Below are 18,560 nucleotides of genomic sequence, written 5' to 3' on the forward strand. Positions count from 1 at the left end.
TTTATCTTAATCCTAAAGCTTTGGTGTTCAAAAAGGACCAATCCTACATCCTGGCAGTGAGAATTGGTTGGAAACACATAAACATGGGGGCACCTGGGTGGCTTAGTCAGTTAAGCATCCGACTCTTGGTTTCCTCTCAGGTCATGATCTCATGGTTTGTGGGATTGAGTCCTGCATCTGGCTCTGTGCTGACAGTGTGAAGCCTGCTTAGGATTCTCTCTCTCCCTCTCTCTCTGCCTCTCCCCCACTCATGCTCCCTCAAAATAAAGAAACAAACACACATTTAAAAAATTGTTCTGGAAACACATAAACATGAAAATCAGGCTAGATTTTTAAATAAGCTAAGAAAACCGGTGCATAAAGAACATTGGAGAGACCACTGATGCTACATATTCAGTGAACCCCCCTAAGCTTTGTCCTTCTAAGATTGGACCATCCAGAAATATAGTACCTTGGGAGGTATGTCCTGATTAATGATACTCTCTTTTTGTTGCAGGTGGTGCCAAAAAATTACCAGCAGACACTGGCTCTGGATTTTGTTGAGATGATCCAGAGAAAGCCTGATCAGATGTCTCATATTGCTTTAGGATTCCTTATCTAAGGAAACCCTTGGTGAGCTCCTGGATATGGCTGTCTGAAGAAGGTCACACCATCCATAAGTATACCTATGAAAGGTAGGCCAAACCAGCCATTAGAGGGGCATTATGGTCACGTAATGGCAAAACATGATCATGACCATATTGTAAGAGTCTCATACTATATACATGAAGTGGTACATTCCTTGCAGGTAGATTGGGACAAGCTGGAAGTATATGGTAGAAATGCTAAATAAACTAAAATAACTAAACATTTATAGCTAATAATCCAAAAAAAGGATAAAAAAGAATAACAAATATACAATTAATCCAACAGAAGGCAGAAAAAGGGAAAAGATAGCAAAAGATAGAACAAATAGAAATCAAAATTGAGATGATACACTTGATCTAACAAATATATATTTTCACATTAAATATAAATGATCTAAACACCAATTAAAAGAGTAGGTTGTCATATTGGATAAAAAGGCACAGCCCTGGGGCGCCTGGGTGGCACAGTCGGTTAAGCGTCTGACTTCAGCCAGGTCACGATCTCACGGTCCGCGAGTTCGAGCCCCGCGTCGGGCTCTGGGCTGATGGCTCGGAGCCTGGAGCCTGTTTCCGATTCTGTGTCTCCCTCTCTCTCTGTCCCTCCCCCATTCATGCTCTGTCTCTCTCTGTCCCAAAAATAAAATAAACGTTGAAAAAAAAATTTTTTAAAAAGGCACAGCCCAAATTTATGCTGCCTGTAAGCACACTTTAAATATAAAGACACAAATAGGTTAAAAGAATGAAAAAAGATATACCAGGCTAACTCAAATTAAAATTATAGAAGGAACTGTATTAATATTAGACAAAATATATCTCAGAACTAAGAATAATTACAAGGGATAAAGAAAAACATTTCATAATGATAAAGGGGTCAGTTTATTATGAGGATGTACCTAAAAGTTTACACACCCAATAGCTGAATTTCAAAATACATGAAGCAAAAACTGATAGAACTATATGGAAAACTAGACAAGTTCATAACTGTAGTTGGAAATTTCAGTCCCCTCTCTTAATAATTAATTGAACATGGAGATAAGCGATCAGCAAGGATAGAGATAGACTTGAACATCCTCACTACCAACCAACTTGACCTAATTAGCATTTGTAAGAACATTCCATCTAACAACAACAGAATACACATTGCTTTTAAGTGCATACAGAACATTTACTAAGGTAGATCATATTAAGGGGTCATAAAACAAGTCTCAATAAATTTAAAAGGTAAAGTGTATTTTCTGAGCACAACAGCATTAAGTTAGGAATCAGTAACAAAAGTATCTCCCAATATTTGGAAACTAAATACATCTTCCTAAATAATCCACTGGTCAAAGAAAATATTAAAAGGAACTGAATGAAAATGAAAACATAACATATCTAAAGTTGTGGGATGCCTCTTAAAGCAGTACTTGAAAGGAAATGTAAAGCACTAAATACCTTTATTGGAAAAGATGAAAGGCTATGGCCTCTCACTTTCCACCTTAAGAAGCTGGTAAAAGGGAAGAATGAAACCCATGGTAAAGAGAAGAAAGGAAATAATGAAGTTCAGAGAACAAATCAAATGGGGAAAAAATAGAGCAAATACAGTTGACCCTTGAACGATGTGGGGGTTAGGGGTGCCAGTCCCCCATGCAATTTGAAAATCTGCATATAACTTTTGATTCCCCCAAAACTTTACTAGTATACCTACTGTTCTCTGAAAGATTTACTGATAACATATAAACAGTCGATTAACACATATTTTGTGTGTTGTATGTGTTATACACTGTATTCTTACAATAAAATAAGCTAGGGAAAAGATAATATTAAGAATATCCTAAAAAAAAAAAAAAAAAAAAAAAAAAAAAAAAAAGAATATCCTAAAGAAGAGAAAATAACATCTTAGTGCTGTACTGCATTTATTGGAAAAAAATATGTGTATAAGGAGACTCATGCAATTCAAACCTGTATTGTTGGAGGATCAACTGTAAAAGAAAGCAAAAGTTGGCTTTTTGAGAAGATTGATGTGAGTCACAGTCTCATCAGGATAAAAGAGAGAAAACGATCGGAATCAGAAGTGACAGAAGTGACATAACTACAGATTCTGCAGACATCCAAATAATAAGAAAATATTATGAACATCTTAATGCCAGTAAACCTGATAGCTTGGATGAAAGGGACAATTCCCGTGAAGGACCAAAATACAAAAATCAATGTATATCTACATAGTAACAACAAACAGAAACCAAATTTAAAAACAGTGCTAGGGTCATCTGGGTGGCTCAGTTGGCTAAGCGTCCAACTCTTGATCTCAGCTCAGGTCTTGATCTCAGGGTCGTGAGTTCAACCTCTGCGTTGAGCTCGGTATTGGGCATGAAGCTTACTTAAAAAACAAAAAAAAAACCAGCACCAGTAATAGCATTAAAATATGCAATATAAATATACCTAATAAAATATATGCAAAACCTATACACTGAACACTATAGAACATTGCTGAGAGAAATAAAAAGAACCCAAATAAATGGAAAACTGTATCTGGTTGGTTGGGCAGAAGACTCAAGATCCCAAGTTTCCCCAAACTGGTCTATACATTTGACATAATCCCTATCTAAATCTCAGCAGGCAATTTTTGTTTGTTCGCTTTTGTAGAATTTGGCAAGCTGATTCTAAAATTCATATGGAAATATAAAAAACGTAAACAAGTCAAGACATTCTTGAAAAGGAAACATAAATTTGGAGAGCTTCCTACTCAATTTCAATACTTTCTGTTAAAGCTACAGTATCAAGACCGTGTGATACCAGCTTAAAGTAAGATATATATGACTCCATTTATATGATGTCCTGAAATAGGCTAAATTAATCTCTGGTATAAGAAATCAGATTTGTACACCCAAAACTAACATAACACTGTATGTTACCTATACTGGAATTAAAGTTTTAAAAAAGTCAGAGCAGTAGTTGTCTCAGTGAGTGGGTTAACTGGAAGAGACATAAAGGAATTGATGAAAATTTTCTGTATTTGGGTATGCATTTCTTAAAACTCAAGCAATTCACTTAAATTGTTTGCACTTCACTGTGTGTTACTTATATACAATGAAACAAGACCACAAAAAATCACATTGTCGATGAAAAAAACACAAAATTTGTAGCATTAGAAATGAAAAGTATTTCAGTGAGAGAACAGAATATGAAGGTGCAACCTACTTTATATATATTTTAATGTTTATTTATTTATTTATTTTAAGAGAGAAAGAGCACAAGAGGGGGAAGGGCAGCGAGAAAGAGAGAGAGAATCCCAAGCAGGCTCCATGCCATCAGCGCAGAGCCCAATGAGGGGTTCAAACTCACAAACTGTGAGATCATGACCTGAGCTGAGATCAAGAGCCAAATGCTTAACTGACTGCGCCAGCCAAGCACCCCATCTACTTTGTATTTTTTAACAGTAGTTGGTAGTGTTCTGAGGTTCAGGTCTTTTGGAAAAGGATCTTCATATTATCATGGTTATAAAGCAATGAGATGATTTGGAATAACCTGCTTTAATATCTGTATTTGTTGGCTATTTCCATATTTCCTCCTTTTTGGCATTTCCACTTAGGTATATAATCTTAGGCTCCTTTCCATTGGCTTATATGAAGGGTTTCTGGGATCACATAGGATTACAAAACAAACCCAAAACAAAAGGGGCGGGGTCTATGGTTGTATCCTGTCTTCAGAATTTCAGACCTCCCGAGTTGTCTGGACTGGACAAGGGCTGTCTCCATGCTGAGACCGATAAGCTTGAAACCCACGACCCGTGGGCAGAAGTGTCTGTTCAGGGTGGAAGAAGAGGAAGATGAGGAGGAGGAGGACAAGAAACCCTTGTCCTCAACACAAGTGGTTTTATGCTGGAAGCCACAGGTGACTACTACCACCTAACATCGAGGAAGAGTGCTCTGTCTTCAGCCAGGCCTTTGAGGAAAGGGAATCTGACAATGGGTCTGACACCGATGAGAATCTAACTCCCAAGCTGAGCAGATTGAAAATGAATGTGGCTTCTCTCGGGACAATTCACAAATACTGCCACCGGAAGAGAAGTCAGGGCCGGGGCTCCAGCCGCAGTACTTTGGAGGCCAGAGACGATGCCGTTTGATAAAGGTACTCTGGCCTCATTGCTGTTCCTGGAAATGTCCCAAAAACTTAGAACAATGCCTGTCAGGGGCGCCCGGGTGGCTCAGTCGGTTGAGCGTCCGACTTTGGCCCACGTCATGATCTCACAGTTTGTGAGTTCGAGCCCCGCGTCGGGCTCTGTGTTGACAGCTCAGAGCCTGGAGCCTGCTTCAGATTCTGTGTCTCCCTCTCTCTCTGCCTCATCCCCACTCATGCTCTGTCTCTCTCTGTCTTAAAAATAAATAAAACATTAAAAAAAATTAAAAAAAAAAAAAAGAACAATGCCTGTCACAGAGTAGGTATCCCATAAATATTTGCCAAATGAATTAAATAAAAATTTCTTGATTCTGTTCATGGGAAAATAGAGACTTAGGTAGCTGCAGCCTTTCAGTTTAGTAAGTGTTATTTAATATATATTTTGTAGGGGCAGAGAACATATGCCTTAGGCTTGTCTATAGCTAAAAAGCTGGTTGTTGGAGGAAAAGTTGGCCTGGAAGCTTAGAGAGGTAATGTAAGAGTTAGTGAGCATTAGTTGAGATCAAGAGAAATGAGGTAGATTCTATGATAAGCTAGCAGCAACTGGGTGATAACTAAATGACCCAATAAGTATGACAGGTTACTTCATACTTCATGTATGATGACTTCTTTGTGTTCATGGCACCCAAACCTCTTATTGACCAGAAAGGTCCGTGAATCAGACCTGCTGTCTCTAGCCTTAGCATGGTGGCTCTCGTGACATTAGAAGCCATATTTATTTGGCATCTGATTTAAGTGACAGAGTCTGTAGAGAAAAGTCCAGATAAGTTCTTAAGTTGCTATTGCCGTAATTAAGAAACTGTGCTGAATGTTTTGAAAAACATCACAAACATCACAGCTCTCAAAATCCACTTAAATCATGTGATTTAAGATTAAAGACTGGCAGAAAAAATTTAACCATATAAATGACCTATTTGACAACTCCTGTACATTTGAATTAATTTTCTGAATATGTGTTGCTTCATATTATTTTTAAAATATTTATATGGGATAAAAATTTTAATGCATTTCTCTAAAGTGTTTACAAACCCACTGTAATTATGTGTAGCATATATAGATATGAATGATTTATTCTAATTGTATTATTTTCCTTATCCCAAATATTTTTCTTTCTAATGCTGAATACCCTTAGATTTATTTTTTATTTTTTTAATGTTTGTTTATTTTTGAGAGAGAGAGAGAGAGAGAGAGAAAGAGAGAGGGAGTGGAAGAGGAACAGAGAGAGAGGGGGACAGAGGATCCTAAGCAGGCTCCATGATGACAGCAGAGAGCCAGATGTGGGGTTTAAGCTCATGAACCATGAGATTGTGACTTGAGCCGAAGTTGGATGTTCAACCCACTGAACCACCCAGGCACCCCAGAATTTTTTATTTTTGGATTCAAGTTAGTTAACTGAATCCCCTTAGATTTTTAAATTCAAAACCCGAACAGTATCACAGGATATTTGATGCCTAAGTTAGATCTCCATAGAAAATTAGGCCTACTATCATGGGCTCCATGATAAAATATCTAGTTCACAGACAAGAACCAAATTAGTCATAATATGGGGTAATTTTTGTTTTCTAGTTATTGTGAAGTTGAGAGTATCATTTAGAACATATAATTCTCAAGGTTTAGTGTTCATTATAATTACTAGCTTCATTCCAGTCCAGTTAAATGTTTAGAGCTGTGTAAACATGGATTCAAAACCAGAAAATGTTTCCTAAGTTCTAGCTACTGGAAAAGAAGCTTGACATATGGTAATGTGGAAACATTTTCTAGAAATATCAAGTTGATACTCTTTCCTATTATACTGGATTCAACAAGTATCAAGAGTTTTGACTCTCTCTTTCCCAGGCTCAGTTAGAACACCATGCAGACACTGAGAATAGTATGTACATATGCTATTCAGACTTGAGTGTTGAGTAAATGGAATTTCCTTAAATGAACAGAAGAGAAATAGAAGGCTCATAATTACTTGATGATTTTCGGCCCAATCTAACTGGAGTTATGGTATTGCCATTCATAGATTCTGGGATAACTATTGGTGAAACAAGTTTTGGAGGGAAAGTAATAGTTCCATATATAATGTTGATCTTTTCATCAATATGTAAGAGCTATAAGTTACAATTTTTATTTTTTATGTTTTTTTAACATTGCTAATTGTAAATTTTTGATAACTGATTGTATTTTTTTGTGGGTGCATTTTTAATCAGACTTTTAAATACATTTCTCACACAAAGATTTTTAAATAACTCTTGGGGCACTTGGGTGGCTCAGTTGGCTAAGTGTCTGAGGCTCAGGTCATGATCTCATGGTTCGTGAGATCGAGCACCATGTGGGGGCTCTGTGATTCTCTCTCTCTCTCCCTCTGTCTCTCCCCTGCTTACATGTTCTCTCTCTCTCAAAAAAAAAATTTTTTTTTAACTTTTAATTTTCTTTAGTACATTTTAATCTTAACTCTTAAATCGTTTATCTATTTGAAGTTATTCTACAGTAAACTATGCAATATGAGTGAAATGTTCCTCCCTAGGGCTATCCAGTAGTCTCAAGTCTCAAGTCTAATTATTGAACATTTCATCTTTCCTAGGCTGGTATGAAGCATCAACTTTATGATGTATGATATTTTTGTATGTGATTGAGCTTATTGTTTTGTTCTTTTGAGAAGATAGTATATAAAATCCAAGTTTGGAAATGTGAATATCAAGAGCCATTGGAACATCTGTGTGTCTCTGAATGCTTCCTCTAATTTACCCCCATTGTTTATAATTTTCTGCCTCACTCAAGTCCGATGTACTGCATATATTGAAACATGCTTCAATTTGATCAGATGCAAACTGATCAATATATCATTTGTATTTATAATTTACTCTAAGTATATTCATCCCATCTGTCATGCCTGCTGCCTTTAGCTTTCTTTGCTCCCTGCTTTGCATTGCATGCCCCACTGATCCTCAGTGTAGACAGAGATGACAGCTGGAAGATATATTAAAAGAAGTTCTAGATTATGAAGAACTATGAGCCCAGAGGATGGTTAAGAGAGGTGAGGGTCAGAAACATTCTCACTGGAGCCCAGTGTTCCTTTCATGCATGCTCAGAAATGTGTCATTGTCTTTCCCCAAGTACCTTAAGAGAAGCCACATTCCACAATGCACAGTATGGTGTCTGGGGAGCTCTGGATGTTCTGACATATTCTAATTCACTCTCAGTGAATTCACTCTCCCTGCCACTGTCATTACTGCAATTCATGCAGGTCCCTGCAAAGAAAGAAAGAAAGAAAGAAAGAAAGAAAGAAAGAAAGAAAGAAAGAAAGAAAGAATAAAGAATTAAAAATAGCTCTGTAACTCTCTCCTCCACTCTGATGGAATTTACAAGTAGGAAGATAACCAAAGAAGTTCTCATCTAAGAATGTTTTTAGGAGCATTTTTGCATTGCTTATTATAAACTAACCTGGAATATATGGATTAGGGGTCATAACTCAGAGAACAGAAGTTAGTCACATAGGTTCCCTGTGTAACTGATGGAATGTAAAAACTAAGAGGCTCTGAACTTAAACAGCTTCCTCAGGCAAACTGTACAACACACACAGTGAATATTCATCTCTTATTCTGAAAACAAAATATATCCCAGTGCAAAAATCTATTTTTTGGAGGCACAGATGATAGTTTGGACTCCTCCAGAGATAGATATCGCTATCTTTGTGCCTGCTTTTTTGCTTGTATCCTTCACTAATTATTAGTAAAATTTGCTATTAAGTACACAGCAGTGCTCACTTCGGCAGCATATGTACTAAAACTGGAATAATGCAGAGAAGATTAGCATGGCCCCTGGGCAAGGCTGACACGCTATTAAGTAAAGTGTATAATTTCTAGGGATCTACTTTGACAATTTGACTTCTGTGGGTAGTGTAAGGACTTTTGATCAGAGCTGTGCCATTCAACTGGCTTTTGGTGTGCTTCTGAAATTGCTATGAATTCTTATGCTCAGTTTCTCACTATTATCTTATTTTCTCCAAAATTTCAATTATCTCGGGTCTTTAAATTTTCTTGTTCTTGTCTTTTTCTACTACTTTAAAAAAATAAACATTTATTCATTTTTGAGAGAGAGAGAGAAAGAGCAGGGGGAGGGACAGAGAGAGAGGGGAACAGAGGATCCAAGGTGGGCTCTATGCTGATAGCAGCGAGCCCAATGTGGGGCTTGAACTCAGGAACTGTGAGACCATGACCTGAGCTGAAGTCAGACACTCAACCAACTGAACCATCCAGGTGCCCCTCTACTAATTTTGATTCCTTGGGGTAATCATTAATTTTGATAAAATTATTCATAAAATCATTGTTTTCTTCCTAAGTTATATAGGAGTTAGGAGTTAGGCAGTCCTTCTGTTTGGTGCATCATATTCAAAATACTCAAACTAAAATCAAAACATTTGATTTCTTAATTGAACTGCTTGTTCCCTTCTCATTTCACAGGAATGGAAAGTTCCTCATATGTTCTCACCAAGAATAGTGATGCCAATTCGGTCCATCTGGTGTGTAAAGCTGCAGAGTGGTACCCAGAGCCTGAGGCAAGCTGGAAACCTCCAAGGACATAATTTAAAGCCACCCTCTGAAAATGACGGAGCAAATGGGAAAGGCCTATTCTCTAGTGAAACTTCAGTCCTGGTAATTGAACTCAAAAATTGTGCTCTGTTCCATTCTCAACTCCAGGCTCAACCAGAAAAAGTGGACAACTATTTCTGTTTCAGGTTAGTTTGTCTATAATTATATCTCATTGCCTGGAGAAGTACTTTAAAATTGAATGCATATTGTTGAGTTTCTAACAGAAAGGAAAATGATAACTGAGTTCCTATACTGTACTTTTTAGAACCAAATGAACACTTACCAAAATAACTACATCATTCTCTTCTCTGATCTTTATCATTTTATTCTTTCTGCTAGCTTTGAGTTTACATTGTTCTTTTTCTAGCCCTTTAAAGTGTAAATTTAGGTTGCTGAATTGAAATCTTTCTTTTTTAACATAAACATTTACAGCTATAAATTGTCTTTTTAGCATTGTCTTTTATTGTATTCTATAAGTTTTAACATGTGTTTTGTTTTCATTTGTCTCAAAATATTTTCTAATATCCTTTGCAATTTCTTCTTTGACCCATTAGTTGCTTAAAGTGGGGTGTTTAATTTCTACATACTTGTAAATTTTTGGTTTTCCTTCTGCTATTAGTTTTTTGTTTTGTTTCATTCTAATTAGAAAGACACTTTGTGCAATTTTAGTTTTTTAATACTTCTTAACTATTGTTTTGTGGTCAAACATATGGTCTGTCCTGAAAAACAACCCATGTGCACTTAAGAAAAGTATTTTCTGTTGTTGTTGGAATGTTCGATGTGTCTGTTAGATGTATTTGACGCTTTGGTGGTGTTCAAGTCCTCTATTTCCCATTGATGTTCTGTCTGGTTGTTTTATACATTATTGAGGTATTGAAGTTCCCTACTATTGTTGCAGATCTATTTCTGTCTCTGATTCTAACAATGTTTGCTTCATAGAGTTTGGAGGTATGTTTGGTGCATATATGTGTGTAATTATCATACCTTCTTGGTAAATTGATCCTTTTATCAATATATAATGTCCTTTAACACTCTTTTTTAAAAAATATGTTTACTTATTTTTGAGAGAGAGCATATGGGAGCAAGCAGAGGAGGGGCAGAGAGAGAAGGTGACAGAGGATCTGAAGCGGGCTCTGTGCTGACAGCACAGAACTCATGAACTGTGAGATAATGGCATGAGCCAGTCGGATGCTCAACTGACTGAGCCACCCAGGTGCCCCTTTCTTTGTCTCTAATGACAGTTTTTGACTTAAAGTCTATTTTATCTGATATTAGTATAGCCACCCCACTCTCTTTTAGTTGCTATTTGCATGGATATCTTTTTCCCATCCTTTCACTTACACATTCTTGTGTCTTGTGGACTGCATATACTTGTATCATTTTTTAATCCATTTTGTCAATCTCTACCTTTTGATTGGGGAGTTTAATCCATTTACATTTAAAGTAATTGCTGGTAAGATAGCACATACTTCTGCCATCTTGTCATTTGTTTTTTCTATGTCTTACAGTTTTTTGTTCCTTGTTTCATTACTATTTTTCTTTATGTTTAGTTATTTTTTTTGTATTTACATGTTTTTATTCCCTTCTCATTTCCTTTGGTGTATATTTTATAGGTACTTTTTTGTGGTTACCCTGGGGATTACATATAACATCCTAAAGTTATAACAATGTATTTTGAATTGATACCAATTTACTTTCAGTCATATACAAAAACTATATTTCCTTACAGCTCTACCTCTCCTTTGTTATCGATGCTATAAATTAAACTTTATATATTGTGAACCTATTAACATAGATTTATTATGTTTTATCCATTTGTCTCTTAAATCCTATAGAAAATAAAAAGTGGAGTTACAAGCATACCCTAGAGGTATTGCAGGTTCAGTTCCAAACCACAACAATAAAGAAAATATTGCAATAAAGCAAGTCAAATGAGTTTTTTGGTTTTCCAGTGCATGTAAAACTTAGTTTATACTGTAGTGTAACTAAATCATAACATTATGTCTAAAAAATATATATACCTTAATTTTAAAATACTTTATTGCTAAAAAATGCTAACCATCATCTGAGCATTCAGTGAGTTATAATTTTGCTGGTGTAGGGTCTTGCCTCACTGTTGATAGCTGCTGACTGATCAGGGTGGTGGTTACTGAAGGTTGGAGTGGTGGTGGCAATTTCTTAAAATAAGACAAAAATGAAGTTTGTCACATTGATTGATTCTTTCATGAACAGTTTCTTTGTAGTATGCAATGTTGCTTAATATCATTTTACCCACAAGTTGTTTTTAAAAATTGGAATCAACTGTTTCAAACCCTGCTGCTGCCTTATCAACTTAAGTTTATGTAATATTCTAAATCTTTTGTTGTCATTTCAACAATCTTCACAGCATTTCACCAGGAGTACATTACATTCCAAGAAACCACTTTCTTTGCTCATCCTTGAGCTGCTTCTTCTTCTCATCCATTCAACTGCAGCAATTCAGTCACATCTTCAGGCTCCAGTTCTAATTCTAGTTCTCTTGCTATCTCCACCACACCTGCAGTGACTTCCTCCACTGAAGGCTTGAACCCCTCAAAGTCATCCACGAGGGCTAGAATCAACTTCTAAACTCCTTTTCACATTGATATTTTGACCTCTTCCCATGAATCACAACGTTCTTAATGGGATCTAGAATGGTGAATCTTTTTTTTTTTTTAATTTTATTTTTTATTTTTTAAAATTTACATCCAAATTAGTTAGCATATAGTGAAACAATGATTTCAGGAGTAGATTCCTTAATACCCCTTACCCACTTAGCCCATCCTCTCTCCCACAATCCCTCCAGTAATCCTGTTTGTTCTCCATATTTATGAGTCTCTTCTGTTTTGTCCCCCTCCCTGTTTTTATATTATTTTTGTTTCCCTTCCCTTATGTTCATCTGTTTTGTCTCTTAAAGTCCTCATATGAGTGAAGTCATATGATTTTGGTCTCTCTCTGACTGACTAATTTCACTTAGCATCATACCCTCCAGGTCCAGTCATGTAGTTGCAAATGGCAAGATTTCATTCTTTTTGATTGTCGAGTAATACTGCATTGTGTGTGTGTGTGTGTGTGTGTGTGTGTGTGTGTGTATACGACATCTTCTTTATCCATTCATCCATCGATGGACATTTGGGCTCTTTCCATACTTTGACTATTATTGATAGTGTTGCTATAAACATGGGGGTGCACGTGTCCCTTCGAAACAGCACACCTGTATCCCGTGAATAAAAGCCTAGTAGTGCAATTGCTGGGTCGTAGGGTAGTTCTATTTCTAGTTTTTTGAGGAACCTCCATACTGTTTTCCAGAGTGGCTGCACCAGCTTGCATTCCCACCAACAATGCAAAACAGATCCTCTTTCTCCGCATCCTTGCCAACATCTGTTGTTGCCTCAGTTGTTAATGTTAGCCATTCTGACAGGTGTGAGATGGTATCTCATTGTGGTTTTGATTTGTATTTTCCTGATGATGAGTGATGTTGAGCATTTTTTCATATGTCGGTTGACCACCTGGATGTCTTCCTTGGAGAAGTGTCTATTCATGTCTTTTGCCCATTTCTTCACTGGATTATTTGTTTTTTGGGTGTTGAGTTTGAGAAGTTCTTTATAGATTTTGGATGCTAACCCTTTATCTGATATGTCATTTGCAAATGTCTTCTCCCATTCTGTCGGTTGCCTTTTAGTTTTGCTGATTGTTTCCTTTGCTGTGTGGAAGCTTTTTATTTTGATGAGGTCCCAGTAGTTCATTTTTGTCGAGTGGTGAATCTTTTCCAGAAGGTTTTCCATTGACTTTGCCCAGACCCATCAGAGGAATCACTCTCTATTGCAGCTATAGCCTTATGGAATGTATTTCTTAAATAATAAGACTTGAAAGTTGAAATGACTTCTTTTTTTTAACCAATATGGGGCTTCAACTCGGGGTCCTGAGATCAAGAGTCTTATGCTCTACTGACTGAGCCAGCCAGGTGCCTCTTGATACATGCTTATTATTACACTTCAACTTTCTCATCTGTAGAAGATATTCATCTAACAGATGCAGAGGATTAAATGATTTAATGTGAGTAAATTACCTAACACAGTGCCCAGCATACAGTAGGCATTACATAAGCTAGACAATAGCACAGGAATGTCAAAGGCCTCCATGCGTCTTTGAGAAAATGTGTGAAAGAGTAGGTTTTTCCCTTGAAATTTAGAATATTTAGATTAGGCAGGAAACTTGCCAAATTTCTGTAAAATTGACAATGAAATCATAATGGATTTTTAACGGAGCTTGAGAATCCAGCCTCTTCCAAATAATCCATGTTTTTATTTCAGAAAAGTTCCTACAATTGTTCACCATTATTTAACAGGAGACAAACAGCCTGAGAAATATTCTCTCATATCTTTTTTTTTCCTAAATTATGGAGAGACATTTTGAATGATTCAGTACATAAAAGCTTAACCACTAAAATATGCCATAAAGCAGAGCAGAGACGTAAGATTGTGAAATGAAATAGTATAAATTATAAAATACCTTTTGAAATCCTTAATGCCATCATTAATGAGGGAACATTTTCTTTACGTACAGTCTTTTCAAAGTGCCTAATTAGCAAATTAATACTACATGGAGAGAGCTCTTCTCGGCTTATAATTGAGACATTTGAGAATTCATATCCCCAAAAGATTTATATACTAGAAATTCTATAATGATTATTGACCTTAAAAATGAACCATTTTTTTCTACACATTTGAAAAGATACGAAATATATAACACATACCACAGCTTCCAATTTGAATATTGGTTATAGTCAGAGAGATAGGACCAGCCTCATATCTGCCACTTATTGGCTATGGATGCTGGCAAATGACATAATTTCTTTCATCTTCACAGTGCCAATGTGTAGAAAGTAATTATATCTACTTCTCAGGGTCATAATGTCACTAAAATGAAATAATATAGAGCTTGGTAAATAGTATTTAGCAAATGCTTGAAAATAAAGTGGTACTCTTCTTTTCTTGTTTCCTTGATCAGATCAATACAAAAACCATTAGGTGAAGCTAAAGCAAGATAGATGACCACAGTAGGGTTAAGCAGACTCCTGTGGTGGCCCAGAGCACGGTGTAAAGGCCCAACCAAGCTAAGCACAATGGAATAGTTAGGAGTGTTGGAACCCAAGCCAGCGAGGAGGGCATCACATAGGGAGTGTGGGATTCAATGGTAACAAGAGATAGGTGACATCCAGAAGAGTTGATCAAATAAATACATTAAAGTTTCTCATTCTTGAGAAGACAGTTTCAAATATAGAAAAGGAGAAAACTTGAAGGAACCCTATGGTATTAGACTGGAATTGGGGATATTAGCATGAACCCATAGTTTTCAACATAAATAGATACAGAAATACTGATGTAAATACATGTGTATATGTAATACATATAATACAATTGTAATATATTCATTAGCTCTGTCCACTGAAGACAGGAAGCAGCAAAACTCCGATAACATTCAGCACATGTAGCTCCAAGATCTTTTCTAAAGAAAAGATCACACTCCCCTAAAAGGAACCAAGGTTCCTTGGAGAAATGGCTGACACCAAGTCTAAGGCAAGGAAAGTATAAGATGAGCCTGGGATATCTTGTGCCAGGAAGTAAAGAAATGCACAATGAAGTATGGAGACATGTCAAAAGGACACTTTTGACTGGCCAAATCTGGAACCGTTTGAGCATCAAAACAAAAGGTGATAGTAACAGGTTGTAACCACTGAATAAAAGTAGGAATCCATGAATCCAGACTGAAATAAATAAATGAATGGAGATATTAAAAGCTTGATGAGAAACAGGATATTTACATAGTCTCAAAATACTTCCTTACAAAAATACTTATTAATTACAGTGGGAATACAAAATTACAAAGTGTAACTTTACAGTGGAGAAGCCTGACAGACAGGAATAAGTGACCAAAACTAACACTGCCAACTAATGGGACACATTGAAATTGTGAACCATCTGATAGAATGCCATGAGAATAGAGCATCACTTCTGTGATATTCCTGTCAAAGGTGCAAACCTAAACCTAAGCATAAGAAAACATCAGACTAACAACTCACAGTGAGGGCTAGTCTACCAAATAACTGGCCTACAATCTTCAAAACGCTAAGGTCATGAAAGTCAAGACTCAGGAAGTGCTCCACAGTGAAGAAAACTAAAGAGATAAGACAATGAAATGAAGCATGGGACACTAAGCCGGGTCGTTTTGCTGTGAAGGACAATATTAGGAAAATGGGTGACACTTGGAAGAGTTGGAGAGTTAGATGACAGTCACGCATCAGTGTCAATTTACTTACCTGGATAGTGACGTCATGGTTACGGAGGAGAATGTTCTGGTTTGTAGGAAGTACACACTAAGTACTCAGGTAGTGAGGGAGTCATATCGGCAATTTAACTCAAAAAATTTCAGGAAAAAATATGCTCTTTTACTATTCTTGCAACTTTCTGCATGTTTGACATTGTCTCTAAATAAATAAGCAAATGGAAAGTTAACAAATGAAGGAGGAAAACACTAAATCCACTCTGAAGGAAGGAAAAGGTATGTCAGATCAGTCACATAGTAAAGGGATGATATCAAACGAAACAGACACAATACATTTTAAAAGCTCAAAATTTTCTTAGAAGATCGTAACAGGGATCGTTTTAGAAATGTATACCTTCTAGGTTTCGAATGACCGGGTTTACTGTTACGATGAATCATAACGCAGGAGTGCTTTAAATCTCTTCCCATCACCAGGCAAAATTTCTCTCCCCTCAGTGAAGAACATGAGAGGTTATTTTAGAAAAATAGTTTAGTGTGTCTCTGGCCAGCCTGCTTTGCTCATGATGACTAAAGAATTAGAAACTGCTCTTTGTGAGGCTGGGGGTGTGGAGTCATTTGTGCCATGAAACATAGGGGTGGCTTGGTTAACAGGCTCTAATCATCAGCAGGATCCAGAACAATGATTTCCTTTTAATGCTTGAGTGAAGGGTCGGAACTCCTGGGCAGTCAACCCTCAAAAGTATGCCTGACGCTTTCAAACTAAGCCAGTTCTGCTCATCATTTAGTGGCAACGGCCTTTGATAAATTAAAACGTTTTACAAGAATTACATTAAAACTTTCCAAAAGTTTAAAATAAACATCTTCTCTTGAAGAGGAGAGACATTGTTATCATCAATTAAAAAAAAAAAGAAAAGAAACAGAGGGAGACAAAAGAAGAAAAGAACTCTAAGAGCCAAGTAAGTTAAAAATTTGTTTAATTTTATTTTTGAAAGAGAGAGAGAGAGAAGGGAGACACAGAATCCAAAGCGGGCTCCAGGCTCCAAGCTGTCAGCACAGAGCCTAACGTGGAGCTCGAACTCATAGACTGCAAGATAATGCCCTGAGCTGAAGTCCGACGCTTAACTGACTGAGCCACCCAGGTGCCCCCCCCCCACCCCCAAGTAAGGCTTAAAGGAGTAAAAGGAGAAACATTTCAGGATAATTAGAAAATTAAACTAAAAATGATCTGGTCTGAGGTAATATATTAAAGGCCTCCTATGTTTATTTTATACTAATGTGACCCATTTGCCCAAGAAATGTATACGTGTCCCTGCAGACACCTAAGACATGCAACGATTTTGGAGGTAAATCAAAGAGAAGAATTATATCAAAGTCACGGTCTCCATCAATAAATTGGAATTGTTACTAACAGAGGCGTTAAAGGATCTCCCACTTTTTTTTCACTGCAATGGACAGAGTAGAACATGGGGAGCACCTGCAGGGTGGGGGGAGGAAAATCAGAAAATAAGGCAGTACTCTGGTATCCTATAGCCCTCCTGCTCTTGCCGGTCCCAGTGGACCGGTGACATTCCACAAAAACATCTTGATCACAACCATTTTTTTCTTGAAAGAATTTTGTTAAGGAACATTACAAAAATTGTTTTTATCACTTTCCTCAACCTTATCTTGACAGATTAAGTACACAGTTAACTTTGTCAGGAGACACTGGGTGGCTTACCTGGGAGAGCGAAGGCAGAGAAACTTCTTCATTCAACACATGAGAGGAAATATCCCAAGAAACGCTGTTTTCTGACATAGACGGTGAAATTTGTCTTTACAAGGAAGTCGTGTTAAAGGCTGCATTCCTGTGATTTTTCTTACGTGCCTTTCAAGGCCTTTGCACAAAGCCTTGGCTCCACACCTTGTGCTTCCAGCCTCAGTGGCCCACCCTCCTGGGACTGACACATTTCTGGGATGTTTTCAGTTGGGTTTCTGAGGATTGCTGTGAGGAGGAACATTGCCCCAGTCATTTCTCGGGACAGAAATTACTGACCTTTCTGGTTTTCTATCAGAAGAAAAAAAATTTTTTTTCACATGGCTCTAATAGTTACAGACTATTTTTGTAAAAATACATAAACAAAATTATTGGGTTTTGCGGGTACTGAGGACCCTGAGAAGCAGTGAAGAGACTTTTCAAATACCTTCACATATTTAAAAAAATGAGACTTTCTTCCATGATTTGATGACCAAGAAGTTGTATTCTTGAGTATGTTTGAAGTAGAAGTTTTAAAATATATTTTGAGGTGTTTTCATTTTTGTCTTCTTATTTTAATATTTTATTTTTTAATGTATTTTTATTTTCAAGAGAGGGGTGGAGGGGCAGATAGTGACGGGGGTTGATGCTCTGGAGCAGGCTGTGTGCTTGACAGCAGAGAGTCCAACGCGGGGCTTGAACCCTCGAACCTCAAGATCATGACCTGAGCAGAAGTCGGATGCTTGACTGACTGAGCCACCCAGGCGCCCCTATTTTTTAAACTTCAATTTTTTCAACCTAATTTTTACTCCCCAATGTCAGGTAGAAAACTGCTTTGGTGCCTAAACATTGAGTTACCAGAAATATTTAAGAAGAACTTGCAGTAGATGTTTAGAGAATATTTTGATGAGGGAAAAATCGATCAAAATAATTTTCTAACAACAGCAGATTTTACTGAACAGGAAAAAATTTTTTAAGTAAAATATTTATGTGAAACCTCTTAAACTTCTAAACTCTGAATAAAAGACATGGGAGTATTTCATTCATTCATTCATTCATTCAAATATAGAATTTAATATTTATTTTTCTTTTATTAGGGAGAGAATTTTAAATTCTGTTACCTGTAGCTGGGTAGCTGGAGACCTCTGGTCATTAAATTGGCTG

At 36.9% G+C, this 18,560-nt stretch overlaps 1 long non-coding RNA gene and 1 other non-coding gene across 2 annotated transcripts; both read left to right on the forward strand.

Moving 5' to 3' along the window:
- The first annotated feature begins 576 nt into the window (after positions 1 to 576).
- On the forward strand, positions 577 to 9,507 carry LOC122201708. Its single transcript, XR_006194310.1, has 2 exons — positions 577 to 674; positions 9,233 to 9,507. It is a non-coding gene; the product is annotated as an uncharacterized LOC122201708 (long non-coding RNA).
- LOC122202527 lies at positions 8,529 to 8,635 on the forward strand. The gene has a single exon (XR_006194715.1). It is a non-coding gene; the product is annotated as a U6 spliceosomal RNA (small nuclear RNA).
- Positions 9,508 to 18,560: the final 9,053 nt, after the last annotated feature.

Source organism: Panthera leo, chromosome A1 (genome assembly GCF_018350215.1).
Source record: "Panthera leo isolate Ple1 chromosome A1, P.leo_Ple1_pat1.1, whole genome shotgun sequence".
NCBI classification, from domain to species: domain Eukaryota; kingdom Metazoa; phylum Chordata; class Mammalia; order Carnivora; family Felidae; genus Panthera; species Panthera leo.